The sequence below is a fragment of the Lepisma saccharinum genome, chromosome 18, assembly GCF_977018435.1.
Source record: "Lepisma saccharinum chromosome 18, izLepSacc3.1, whole genome shotgun sequence".
Classification (NCBI taxonomy): domain Eukaryota; kingdom Metazoa; phylum Arthropoda; class Insecta; order Zygentoma; family Lepismatidae; genus Lepisma; species Lepisma saccharinum.
Window position 1 is genome coordinate 36578393 of NC_139246.1, and position 14386 is coordinate 36592778.

The 14386-nt window shown below is 37.0% G+C and overlaps 1 long non-coding RNA gene across 1 annotated transcript; it reads right to left on the reverse strand.

Annotated features, from left to right (window-relative positions):
• Positions 1 to 3851: 3851 nt before the first annotated feature.
• On the reverse strand, positions 3852 to 14022 carry LOC146001971 (uncharacterized). The gene is made up of 3 exons (XR_014443639.1): positions 13984 to 14022; positions 6738 to 6817; positions 3852 to 4360 (listed from the first exon to the last, which is right to left on the reverse strand). It is a non-coding gene; the product is annotated as an uncharacterized LOC146001971 (long non-coding RNA).
• Between the last annotated feature and the right edge of the window lie 364 nt (positions 14023 to 14386).

Here is a 14386-nt window from a genome sequence, read left to right on the forward strand (position 1 = left end):
GTTACACAAGAAGCGAAGTAAAATAAAGCAAATCAATCAATCAATCAGAATTGTGTATGATGTGTCAGTCTGAAGGAACACTGATCACTAGGGCTATGATTTTTATGACCTAAAAATCACCAAAATATGCCAAATAAAATATGCTCTAATGACCTAAAATTTTACAAAATATGCACTATAATTTGAAAAATATGCTCTTATAACTGGACTGTTTCAAACATCAATATCTAACATATGCTGAAATATTTTCCACTTACGAACTATATTTAGTTCACTTTATGGGCCCTGAGATGCAATGCACAATTAATACTTTCTGTAAATTTTCAAATAAAAATGAAACATATGTTGCTGCAGTCAAAAAAAACAACAACCCTGGAGTGAACATGCTGAATATGACCGAAAATCCATCAAAATATGATCTATCACGTATAAATGGCCAAATATGCCAAAATATACCCTTAAAAAGCACCTTAATTCAATTAGTTTCTTCACAATATGAATTTATATATATATTTAGGGAACACATCATCCTTACCAAGAATAATATGCTAAGTCATGAAAATCCTAGAGCTACTGATCACAGATCATCTTGTAACACTTTATAAGTGCTCCACGTGCTCTCCGTTAGTTACACGAATAACATCAAAGTGAAACTCGTACCATATTCACTCCTGCATGTCCGTTCTGTCTGACTTAACAGGAGCTACGATGCAATTTTATATCACCAGATAACAAGACGTTAACGTGAAAGGCCAAGTGAGAGCACCAACTCTATGAGCTGAAAAATCGTAATTGTCGCGTATCGGTGAGACCGGTACGGATTTCTCTATCACCTTGATCATCTTCGCGTAACTAAAGAAGGGCACATTGAGAACTTGTAAAGTGCTACAAGATGATCTGTGATCAGTTTTCTTTCACATTTACGTATCACTTTCCACTCTGACGTAATCTCCTAATATACAATTGAAATCTGATAAGCCATTGTTAAACACCCTGTATATGAAATGGAATGACGTAATGGGAGTGAGTGCAGTGCTATTGCATAATATGCAAAAACATCTACACCAGACAATGCATTTTGGTAGATGACATACCAGTGAGGTACTGGAATTCTCATAGGTGTTTACAAGTTATTTTTTAAGAAATCTGAACGACTACGTAAACATTGTACCCACATGGCAGTTTGTGTAAAAATTTACTTAAATATAGGGTGTTCCGTATAGGACGCCGAATTATAAAAATAGGGAAAATATCATGAAAATAGTTATATTTCACATATATGTAAGCCGTAACATCTCCCATTTACGTATGAAAGACAATATCAGGCATATGTACACCCCTGCTGAGTCTGCATGCATTTATACGCTCCACAAAATTATTGATAACCCTCTCGCAGATGTTTCTCACGATGTCTCCAATCACCCGTATGGTTTCCGCCTTCAGTTCCAAAAGGGTTCGTGGTTTGTTGGCGTACACCTCTGATTTCACAAACCCCCATAAGAAGAAATCACAGGGTGCAAGATCACGCACTGTCTGCGTTGCACTTTCACCACTTTGGTCAAATGTCTTCACAATGAGAACACGTTGCTCAATCGTAAACTGTTCCATATCGTAACCACAACAAACGAGTCAAAACAATTGAGGCTACATTAATCGGCATAACAACAGATACCAACATTGGTAAGAACAGGTCTGCTAACCTCGAACCAAAACAATAGCGCTCGCTTCAAATTCGGCGTCCTATACGGAACACCCTTTATTTCATGTATTGGAATATACTGGACTCCCATGAAAATTGTGATGATCGTGCACGTATTGTATTGACAATACAAATAACATAACATTGTTGATCCTTATAAACCTATGACAAGAATCTATACATTCAACAACAATATGGAAATATTCTTCTTTTTTATGTTCTTGAACGTGGTGTACCATATTCGTACGTTGTATTGCCAATATAAATTTTGATATTATATTTATATATTAGTATTTGCCATCCATCCTCAGACCATAGTAGAGCATGTAACGTCAGTCAAATAAACCAGGTTTCATTTATACGTATATAAGTGTATTGATTTCATTCTTGCATTCGAATATGTATAATATATTTGCTAGTTTATAATTTGTGTCGGGTATCATTATTTTACAATGTGTGTATATGTCTTTGAATTTTACTTGTGTAATGTTCAACTTATGTATATACCTGTTTATATACATTTCGTAATTTATGTACATAATTATGTTGTATCTTATTACATTATTTGCGTGTTTTACAGTGTCTACTTCAAGTTTTACAAGCTGTAAGGTATGCTCAAATATTACAATGTTTAGCTTATTTGTCAAATTCAACATGGCTATGTTTATTTCTACCATTTACGCAAAAGTTGTTGTTTAATGTTTAAATTGTGTGCATTGAGTATTAACATTAGAAATTTTTAACAATAGATAATGTTGTCATGATTTAATCTTCGATAAAATCCAATAAGATACACTTTTTTTCATTCCTTGCGTACAAACGAATTTGATTTTTTTTACGTTTACTTTCTTCACTGATAGGCTAATCGGGAAAGGACCCACAGTTTAAAGTGGAATTCGAATGTGCCTCCACCGGATGCCGAACCCGGGTCCTTTATTATAAGCTGACGAAGAGCCTGAAAACGTTTTAATTCTGACATTTGGACTATAGGATCAACACTTGATTTTTCGAGAAATTCGTATTCAATGCTAATATTCGTTTGAAACTATTTTTCTATACAAACCAAACCAGAGATGATTTTCAGAAAAATGTTGTTACCATTACTCTATTGGGGAGGCCACAAGATCAAACGAGTATTTTATAGCATTATTTTCGTTATTTTGACTTTGTTTTAAATTATGACATTAAAGCATTGTTCTTCTCTCTTGCTTTCAATAATGATTTTTTTTTAATTTTATTTTAGGAGTAGGGCAAGAATCTACTTGTTTAAGGCTTTGTCGAAAATTACACGTTGTCATTTTTCATTGTTGCCAACAATGTGAGTTAGTTAAGTCCACTTCACCGTAGTTACGCAGACCAAATTATCAGTGATTATTTTGTTTTTTTTTGTAAGATAAGTTGGTAATATTGTAATCAAGAAAATGTTGTTGACGTTTGCCTTGGGCGGCTGATATATCGCTTCTTAGTCTGTTGTTCACTGTTTATGCACGAGTGTGACGCAACTGAATTTCTTTTATATTAGTGCGAATTAGTTCGGAAAAATGCTTTTGGAAAATTTAATTTAAAAGTGTTTGGCTTTTATTTCGTTCTGATGTTGCTATGCGGCTCTTGTTTTCCAGTTGTTCTCTGGAGGATTGGGGATCGTGATCAACCGATCCTTGTAAGAGACCTCGTGCTTCCTACTGACCAGCCTGGCAGAAAAAAAAAACTGTGTTGCAAATTTGTATATCTATATCTTGAGGCTACAAAGTGTGGCAAGCAAGATTATATTGGTAACAGCTTGGAAGTGAGTCATAGCTGGAGAAGCATTCAATCAGTAAGTAAGCTGCTGACGTCAATTGCAACTCATCACCTATCGGTAATCCTCTTGATGACGCTTTACACTGTTGCTAGGCTCGCTAACTGAACTCGTGCGAACAACTGGATATATTGCGAAAATATTTTGATTATAACTGTACGTACACTAGTACTACCTTCTGTGGATTCAATAAGACAATTTTGTATTAACAAGTGTCGTTTAATATCCATTATGCAGCATTTTTTAAATTATACATTTCTGTTTATATGTTCATGGAAATCATGTCAGAACCGCAATTAATTCTTATACGAGTAAAAAATTCTAAGAAAATATATTAAACTAATAAAATTAAGGAATTGTTTTTGTGAATAATTTAAAACTAAAGTTGGTTATTAAGTTTTTTATTATTGTGATAGAGATTTAACAGTCATTTACATGTGCTTTTTACACTCATCTGGACACTGTTAACTTATATGATGAATTAGAGTTCTAATGATGATAATTTATTGCCCTACCCGAACTATTTAGTTTTATTTACTGTTTAGTGGCAAGAGTATTTTTAGAGTAGGTGTGTTTGTGCACATGAACAAGTAGTTTTCGGCGTTCTTGGACAATTTGACGAAACCTTTTTGCATCACAGCTTATAGATGGAGTTAGAGGACGCTGACTTGAGTTGAAGCGTGTTAGCACGATTTTGACTCGCATTCACTGCTTTTCTCTTTACTTGAACTACAATCCCCTCCATCCTCTTCACATCCACAATCACCCTCGCAGCCTTCACCACCACCGAGCCAGTTGTTCAGTTCGTCTACTGCATAATTAGTGGCCACATACTCGGCCACGTGCGTTGGTTCTGCTGTTACCTGAAAGATGGAAAACTAATGTTAGTTCATTTGGCACAAATCCACTATGCTCTACATGCACCACACTAAACGCACGGCCATGAAAATAGGCGGCTGGGCAAAATTGCGCTGGTGCCACATATGCGAAAAGCAAAGCGAGTGCGGGACCAAAGTCGCTGGTTCCCGCACACTGCGTGGCAACGTCCACCGGGCTGCGTTGCCTAGTTCGAGCGTCAGACCGACCTCTCTCAGGGGCACTTTTGTGTCATACCTGACCTTTCGAGCAAATACTCTCAATTTGAATCACATGGATTACAAAGACCAACTCTAAAACGAGATTCATTCTCCTAAACCTCCGAACACACGGGGCTGTGCTCCGACGTGGCGACCGCGCAAACTTCTGGATCTGATGAACTCAAAGACGCTGTAACTATATGTTTGAATAATTCGTCTGCAACCGAGTACAATGACAAATACTAGTACAAACAAATTAGTATCACGTTATTATAAGTGCTTGAATGGGTATGGCGAATATGTGGAAAGGTAGATAAGTCATGCAATTTCTGTACCATAAATGTTTTGCACACATCATTTGTTGTTTGTGTTTTACACCAAGACGTTCCTTTTTCTGGATGACCCTCGTACATACAAGGTCTGTCCCAAAAGTAATGAGACTAATTCTGTAATAAACGGTTTATTGAAAATAGGTTCAAATACAGGTAATATTCTTGAAAGTATAATCCATGAGCGTTCATACAGCGGTGCCAGCGTTGCTGCCACTCTTCCTAGCTGCTCGGAAAGTCTTGACCTGAGATGCCGTTCAGTCGCGGTTGCTTGGACCCTTTCAACAGTCTCAAAACAGTGACCTTTCAGGCCGAATTTGAGTACTGGACCATTAACCACACTCTTAAAGTCAGCCAGAGTCCAAAACAGACTTCACTTGAGTCACATGTTTTGCAGTTCTGGATGTTTTTGGGCATTCTGAGCGTTGTTCACCCTTCGCGTCTTCTCTTCCTTCTTTGAATGCCTTATGCGCCCTGCACACTTGTGCTTTCGACAGAGTCTTATATCCCTATAGACTTGTCTTAACAATTCAAGTGTGACGGTAGCAGATTTGCGGAATTTGACGCAAAATTTTCTCGCGTTCAGCTGATTCGAACTGCCCAGCATTAATGACCGTGACGCGACATTAAAACAGCTCCTCACATTGCTGGCGATCCCAATGCTGGAACAGCTCGGTGACAACTGAGTTGTTTCAAACTGTATACCTAACATCTCCCACCAACCGCCCTGCCCAATATATCCATCCCCCGACCCTTCCGACTGGCCCGTCAAAAATAGTCTCATTACTTTTGGGACAGACCCTGTATGTATACTTTCATAATTACTTGTTTAATAACGTTTCTATTGAGGAATGACATGTGTTGAATTCATCCGGGGACCTTTATATTTTTAAATATTAAAACGCAGAGGGAACACACATGCGACATGCTGGGTCGGTGCTGAGCTAGTTAAATGGTCAACGTTTTGAGTATTTTATAGCTTGTGTCTTTTTTCCATTTCTTTTTCTTCGAGATGCATTTCCAATTACTTGCTTATTCTTTGCTAACATCGATGTCGCCACCAAAGTTTCAGGTTCTACTTCAAGTCTGGAAATGGCTCTTCCATAATTTTATTAAACTCTTACGCATTCTCATCGTCGTAATTAGCCAAAAGTGGCAGAAAGCGATGTAAAACAACTCATATACGAAATACGAAACTAGACACCTTTATATGTTTACAAATGTAATAAGCAATGAGTACTTTCTTATGCAAATAAACAGTCAACTCTGTGAACACTCGGCTATAGTGAACATAAAATTACTATTCCCGACACAAATACATTACAAATTTCGCTTAAAGTGAACCATCAACTTCGGGTTTTATTGAATGTAAAGCAATGCAAAACTATTTCTCATTCCGCCTACTGTGACTATCGCTTTATTTAACAGTCAAAGTTAAAAGCATATCATCTTCGTGTGCTATCTTACACTGAGTGATTTTTTCCTATGGGGTGTACTAAGCATACGTGTTGGTTGGGAAGCCAACATCTGTAAGAAAACATTGAAAAAGGTGACAATCTGAACAGTAATAGAGACCTTTGCCTCGCTCTACACATTTTGAACATCTCTCGCCAGCAAGTTCTATTGTTCCCACACAGGTTTGTACCGGTTTGTACGTATTGCACCTCTGTAACATCCTACAAGGACGTTTTCGTTTATTTCGGTAAACTGACTTTTGGAACACACTGTATGGTGTAAAATTCCAACAGATATTTAGGTTGACAAAGAGCAAATTTATGGACGAACTACTATCTTAAACTTGATATGAACTGAAGGCATTATACGTGCATATTTACCTGGTTTAAAAATACTGCTGCAATTAGAACCACTAGTACGCCGATAGCTAAGCCCTTCATCTTTGGTTCAGCAAAAGCCTCTGGAAGAAAATCAATATTGTTAATTTACCATACATAGGTGGGCATCCTTATCATAGAATTTGTGTACAGCAAAATATACGCGAAGTGACTAAACAAATTATTGTGTATCAGAATGAACTCATCTTGTTTAATTATGACTCATTTGTCTTGAAGTTTACATATATGAAATCACTTTATGCATACGTATCTAGTTACGGCGGTCGATCTTAATGCTGTCAAGGGAAGTGGGGAGCAGGGAAGCGACCAATCCAGCACGATAAGACACTCAGCAGACTGTAGAACGAGGTTCAAGTAGGACTTCTTCCCGCCACGTCGTGTCTCTCGGCGCCACTGCCGTTGTCTGGTTGATCTGCGACGTAATCCCCGCTTCCCACTTCCCTTGCCAGAACTACGACCGGCCGACGTAAGAGTAGAAAAGACCTATAGTACCAGCATATTTTAAAAATTATTCCTGGCCTTTCCAACTCTACTAAAGCCTCAATTCAAAGGGGGCTGTGGTTTGAGAGGGAACACATCCCTAAGTATCCATCTGCACTGGGCTTGATCGATTGATTGATATATTTGGTTTATTTTCCTTCACCTTTCTGACACTTTTTGCTAATCCCGAAGATAAATATGAGTGATGGTGTGAAAAAAATGATGAAAGGACACCCATGCCTGGATTTGAACCCGGGACCTCTGATGTTGTAGCACTCTGTGATAACAACTCACCCACGGAGGGCGGCCTCTGCACTAGGACATTTAAGCCTTTATATAGAGGTGAAGGAAGATGAAAAAAGTGCAAAGTGCTCTCCTGTGTGTGGAGGTGTGGATTTGGGGCCCCACACTTTCTTGATCACGGCCGAAAATGGGGGTAATGTGACCAGCATCACGCTCCTGTCCACGTTTACCCCTCAGAGTTTCTTCCAGGTACCCGCTTTATACGACGCTGGGTGGACAGGTGAAAAAAATCCCGGTTCTCCCCCCGCCGAGGATCGAATCCGGGTGTATCTCATGGTAGTCAGACGCCATAACAATAATTTCAAGTGTGCTAAAAATGTAGAAAATGTAACTATCTGATCTAACTTGGTCTAAAATATATAACTGAAATTGTATAGAGGGTCCTGTGGAGGGCCAAGGCCGCGCGCTTGAAGGGATGCCGGGGAAGATGAAAATAATAGTGACTGGTATAGGGGAACGGCTGGCAATACGACCCATTGGATTTTTTTTAGGATTTGACGCAAGGTAGCAAAACCGTACAGTACTGCTTACTTGACGCCAGTGTCTGTCCGCCATGTGTAAAGAGTAGGATGTTGTCAGTGCAGTCTGTTAGGATATTTTTAATTTTATTTGTATTGTAGCTTTCGGCGTGCTGTCCCGATTAACTTTTAGGCCTTCAGTGTTGAAATAGGTAAGATAGCAATGCAATATACTACATTGTTACTGTGTCTAGAATATGTCCTATGAGTTTCAAGCAGTAACGTTTGTTCGTTTGCTTAAGAGTCATTTTCTTCCTTAACGATCTCTGTCGGGCGGTATGGCCCATACTGAAGTCGGGCAGTATGGGCCAAATAATGACATGATTTTATTTCAGGGGCCGATGCCAAAGTTTAAGAAGAAGCCTGCAGGTAAGAGCCATGGAGAATGGTCTGCCGATGACATGAAATTAGAGAACAACATGTCTGTTCGGACCTCGGCAGAACGGCATAATGTACCAAGAACTACTTTACGCAGAAAACTTCATAGTGTTAAAACTAAACCACAGATAGAAATGAAACCTCAACTGGGTGGTTTAAAACCAACTTTCAATGAAATGTACATGAACAAGCTGGTCACGCATATGAAAAACTTGGATGCTCAGCTAATGCCATTGTCGAGAAATGAATTCTTAACACTCTCCTTTGATTTAGCAGAAAGTTTGAAACTGACACATCAATTCAATAAAGAAAAGAAAACGGCAGGTAAAGATTCTTATTTAGCGTTCATGAAGAGGCATCCTGAAGTAGCCTATAGAAAACCTGAGTCCACTAGTCTAATGCGGACAGTAGGCTTTAATAAATAATAATTAAAAGTTAAAACAGTGTATTACCAACCGCGCCCGAACCCAGGAATTTTTTGAGGGAGGAGCCAGATCCGTGTGTGTATGTATGTATGTATACATATACATATATACAGTGGCGGATATTTGTAGGGACCTAGAGGCAGTTGGCCCCAACTTTTTGGCCACTTTTGCCCCTGTACTATGGCCTCTTAATGCTTGTCTACCAAGAGAAAATAACTGTCCTTGCCCCCCCCCCCTCCCTCCCAAGTTTTGGTACCCAAACGCTGATACTGGTTAGCTCCGGGTTTTAAATATTTTTTTTTCAGATTTACTTTCTTTTGTTATATCAGAACCATTGAACAGCCACGATAATTCTATGTTTAGAAAATAATATATTTATAAATTAATTTATACGCATTAGCAATTATTATTACAATAAAGAATTCTAAATGTAAGTTAACTCATAGCCTGCTACGGAGAATCGTAGTGGGCTATGGTTAATAAAAAAAACATATGAGAGAGACATTTTCACCTGGTAGGCAGTAGTGGCAATTGGATGCCAAAACTGGAGGGCAAGGACAATTTACTTTCTCTTAGTAGACAGGTTTGAGTTTTTTTTAGGTCCACTTTTATGCACATATAGAGTAATTGAAACTGGAGCAACTGCCTCCTCATGCTCCCATCCAATCGCCGCCACTGCTGGTAGCCTTACATCATTGGTTATAAAACTGAAAGTACCCAATCTCGCAGACTGCAGACTTCTGGGGACTTTCTGCCTACACAAGAAACACATTAATTTGTGCAAGGACAAAACTGATATTTTTACAAGTTTGAAAAATCATCGATGTCATTTTCGTAGCTTTTTATAGGTTCACATTTAAAAAATCCATGGCTCAAGGAGGGGGGCCATGGCCCCCATGGCCCCTCCTTTTGGTACGGGCCTGTTACCAACTATGTAAACTATTAAGTGATTAAAATAAACAATTTTGTGCTCAAAATTATGTTTCGTTTCATTTAATTCCTCTTTTTAAATTGTGGGCCATACCACCCGACACTGAAAAGTTTATCATAAATACAGATATAAACTAAAATTGTCACTAATCTTTTATTTCACACATAAAAATTATTTTTCAGTATGTACGTAAAACCAATACTTCAAAAAATTGTACTGCACAATTTTACATGAATATCTTAGTTTTTACAGATTTTATATGATATTTTCCTTAAGAGGACCGCCGTTCCCCTATTAAGAGTTTGTAGGGCCTCCGTGCTTCCAATTAAGCAACTAGCCTGATTTATACTGACTGCATGGATTGTTTTGTAATACATCCATCATTGTTCTAAACAAAGCACTACATGGGTCATTCCAGGCCAAATCAAACGATAAAAATTATTTTTGTACCTTTAGGATTCAGATTTTTTAGATTTTTTCTTTATACATTGTACCTATCTCAAGAGGACAAATACTGCCAAATGTCAGATTTTTTCGGCTCTTACTTTTTGAGTTATTGACTTCTAAAGAAGCAAATACTCCAAATGACGACATTTTGAAATCTTTAAACAGCTGTAGATCAAAAACTATTTGACCTGAGAGCTCATATTGCTGTCATTCTCTTCTGCTTTTAATGAGCTTTAATTTGAAATGCAACACGACTGTGGTATTTGAATTTTGTAATTTTTAAAAGCCTCGAAAAAAGTTTTTTTGAAAATATCAAAAGCGCCATTTCTTTTTTTTTTTTTAAAAAAAAAATATGTGTTTTGAAGATATAAATTGACTATTCGTGTGCAAAATTTCATAATGGGACAGCAATGAGTTCCTATTGAAATTTTTTTTTGTATTGTAATGTGTGCGAAATTTGCTAAATTTGTTGACTTCCATGTTAAAACCTCACCTATATGCTGAGTGGTTGATGTTGACCTCTTCATATTAGTGTTTTTTTATAATTTTTGGGCTACAAATAACATCAAATGCCTAAATTTTATCATTTTTAATATCAGGTAAGGAAATTGAAAAATGTACGAGGTAAAGTCAATCAATAACAGGAATTTTATTCTAAACTTGATGAAGATTTATGCACTACGCAAATTTGTGTTTCGTCACTCAAAAAGGTTCCTTAGCAAACGCCATAAAGGTGTGACAATCGGGCATCAGTATGCGCCTGCTAAGTAGCTTGTACAACATGGCAGCTACACAGTTGTTTTGCACCGTAGAAGAGCAACGAAGTGTTATTCTTTTTTTGTGGTCAGAGGGAGTGAAACATTCTAAAATCCACAGCAGAATGAAGGTTCATTACGGAGACAATGTTAAAATATTTTAATAAAAAGTAATTAATATGCACAATCCGAGAAGTTATGGAATGAAATTATGAAGTGAAAACATTTTTTAGTATGAACCAAGTAAATTCACCCCAGCATGAAAATTCAATGGAAAGTAAAGAAGAGAGAATTCTGACAGAATGTTATTGGTTATGAGAAAAAAAATCCACTTTGATAGGTAAAAGACTAATTTGATATTGAACATGCCTAGTTTTGTAATTAAACATAATTAACATCGCGCCAGTGCCACATCGGAAATGTAAAGATACAATAATTATGAAAAACTCAATATGCTGACCAAGACAGAAAATTTATTGTATTTTGAAACATAAACTAAACGTAACGTTTCAACCTTCTAGCAAGGTCTTCTTCAGACTCTGTACCCAGTAAACATGAAACAAGGTACAAAACAGGAGGATATATATACACAGAAATCACTCCCCTCCAGACACAAGATTATTAGAAAGTTGTTTTCTCTCTAGAACATTCCAGCAGGTGGTCTTCCCTTGTCAACTCCACTCTTTCTAACAGGAAAGGACATGAGCGAAAGCGGAGAGAAGAAGCAAGAGGAATGAAGAAAGAAAGAAGAACGTGAGATAAAGAGTCCAACCACTTTCCAAATAAAGGAAATGTTTATCCAAATCGCCTGTCAGGTGAAAGTACAGTTGACAAGGGAAGGCCACCTGCTGGAATGTTCTAGAGAGAAAACAACTTTCTAATAATCTTGTGTCTGGAGGGGAGTGATTTCTGTGTATATATATCCTCCTGTTTTGTACCTTGTTTCATGTTTACTGGGTACAGAGTCTGAAGAAGACCTTGCTAGAAGGTTGAAACGTTACGTTTAGTTTATGTTTTAAAATACAATAAATTTTCTGCCTTGGTCAGCTAATTGACTTTTTCATATCATGGAAACAAGACTTAATGGTGTTATAATACAATAATTTAGAAACATTTATTAGCCTCTCACAATTTTTGGGTTTAACTTCATCATGTTCTGCTCATTATTCGTAAGTAATAATATGAAATACATAAATTAATTATTTATTAATTATAACTATGTTGATATAGTGTTGATAGTGTTGTAGAAAAAGACGCCAAGACGCCTGAAAATGTTCACCTGAATTTTTAAATTAAGTTCTATTTTTTTAAAAAAAATTCGAGTTCCTGTACGGACATCTTCATTACGATTTTTCATTAAAAAATAAGGTGTGTTTTTTAATGTTTAATGTTATACATTTTGCAATGTTCTTAGCCGAACTTTAAAATCTGAAGTGACATGTTAGAGTTTACACATGAGACTGTTCTACATAGTTCCTCATGCTTTTACCAGTTGAACATTCATTAGGAAAGTTCCCCCGGTACAAGAATTAATGGCTTTTAATTCAATCTTGTATTAATTAATAAATTAAATGTTTTAAGATCACATTTCACTGCTTATCTTACTTGGATTGTTAGTTTTTTATCACGTATTTGCTAAAAAATGAAAAAGAAAAAGAAACTAGCTCCTGAGAAGAAGAAGCCTGAATTAGTTTTTGTCTACCCCTGAATATGGGACAACTGTACTTCATACTAAGGAACAAAAGTCTTTGATTTCTTTCAGTCCTCTGAAAAAAAATAATAGGTCCCATGTATATTGTATGCCTAATGCCATAGACACACCAAAGGTGGCCAGGATGTTATTACAGGACCAGTCATGAATGTCAAGAAAGTCAAGACAAAGTAAAAACATTGTGCTTGTGGTGAGGAATGTTTGCTATTTTTTACAGTATAGTAAATTTACATTGTTATAATACGGGTATATCTGTAATGGGATTAGATCAAATTGAATATTTGTAAATCTAAAATTGTATTGAGTTGGGAATTACATTCTTGCATGCGTGAAGTTTTGTAAAAATATTAAATAAAGCAATGTGGCCATTCCCCATCCAGGATGAAGTTTGAAGTATTAATTTTTACATCCATTAATAATTGATTGATTGACTGATTTGCTTTGTTTTATTTCACTTCGCTTTTTGTGCCACTTTTGGCTAATTTGCGAAGATGGGATGAGTGATAATATGATGAAATTGATGAATGGACACTCACAAACATCCATGTCGAGGTCGGAATTCGAACCTGGGACCCCTGACTTCATAGCGCGATGTACTAACCACTCCGCCACGGGGAACAGCTCGTATTAATTATTAGAACAAGTCTAAATCTCTTGTTAAAGTTTCAGTTTTCATATTAACCAGCCTTGAGGTTTCATTGAATAAAATTATCTATTTTTTTACTTCCCAACTATAACTAAGTGGGTGACGATTAAATAAATGTTAAGAAAAAGAAATAAAGGTAAAGTAAATGTAATGAAAAAGTCAAGATTTTGGATTTGTTATTTTGGTATTAGTCCCGGGCTTGGTTCTGTAAATACCTGAAAGCCAAATTATTTAAGTACAGTAAAACCTCGTAAATTCGGATCCCGATAAGCCGGACTTCGCTTAATCCGGACAGGCAAACGGCAAAAGAAAAAGCAGAATGCAAGGTTTTATGTGTGGCTAGAAGTCAACAAGAGAATTTCCCAAAGAAAAGGCAGTCAACGACTGATGAAATTCTGTATCCCGCAGACTTTGTACTGTACTGTATAGTGCATTTAGGCCCATGCCCTTTAAATACACCATAATATAAATGTTTTGTTGCTATAAACGGAGTTCTAATGCACTTTCTACTTTTCGTTTAGGTTATTTCAGTTAATCCGAACTTTCGTTCAACCCACATTAGTTCGGATTAACGAGGTTTTACTGTTCATAGAAAGAATATGATGGAACTGATAACATGTGAGCGTATCCTTACCTTTCAATACCTCTAATGTTTACTTCGGTTATAGATGGTCTCGAACTGCGTCTCCTATATATACACAAACATGAGGACTTCTGATGAACAGCGTTTTCGCCAACCTCAGAAAGTAGGTGACCTTCTTTCCGTATCGGAAAATGAAATCAAAACACTGAACGAGAAGTGTCTTCGCACATGTAACTTATCTGAAATTGCTTCGTCCTTTACGAATCTGAATTGTAAAGGCAGTAAGTTTCGCGCAAATTTTCCTGCCAGACAGGGTAATTGAAGACAGTATCAGGAGCTCAGGGTTAGTTCTGCGATTACGGCAACCGTACTTTGCGTGAAATTGGAGCGATTGCGACTTCATTTTTAGCAAATTGCTGTTTGTTCTAAATGGTGCCAGCGTTTCGCGATACAC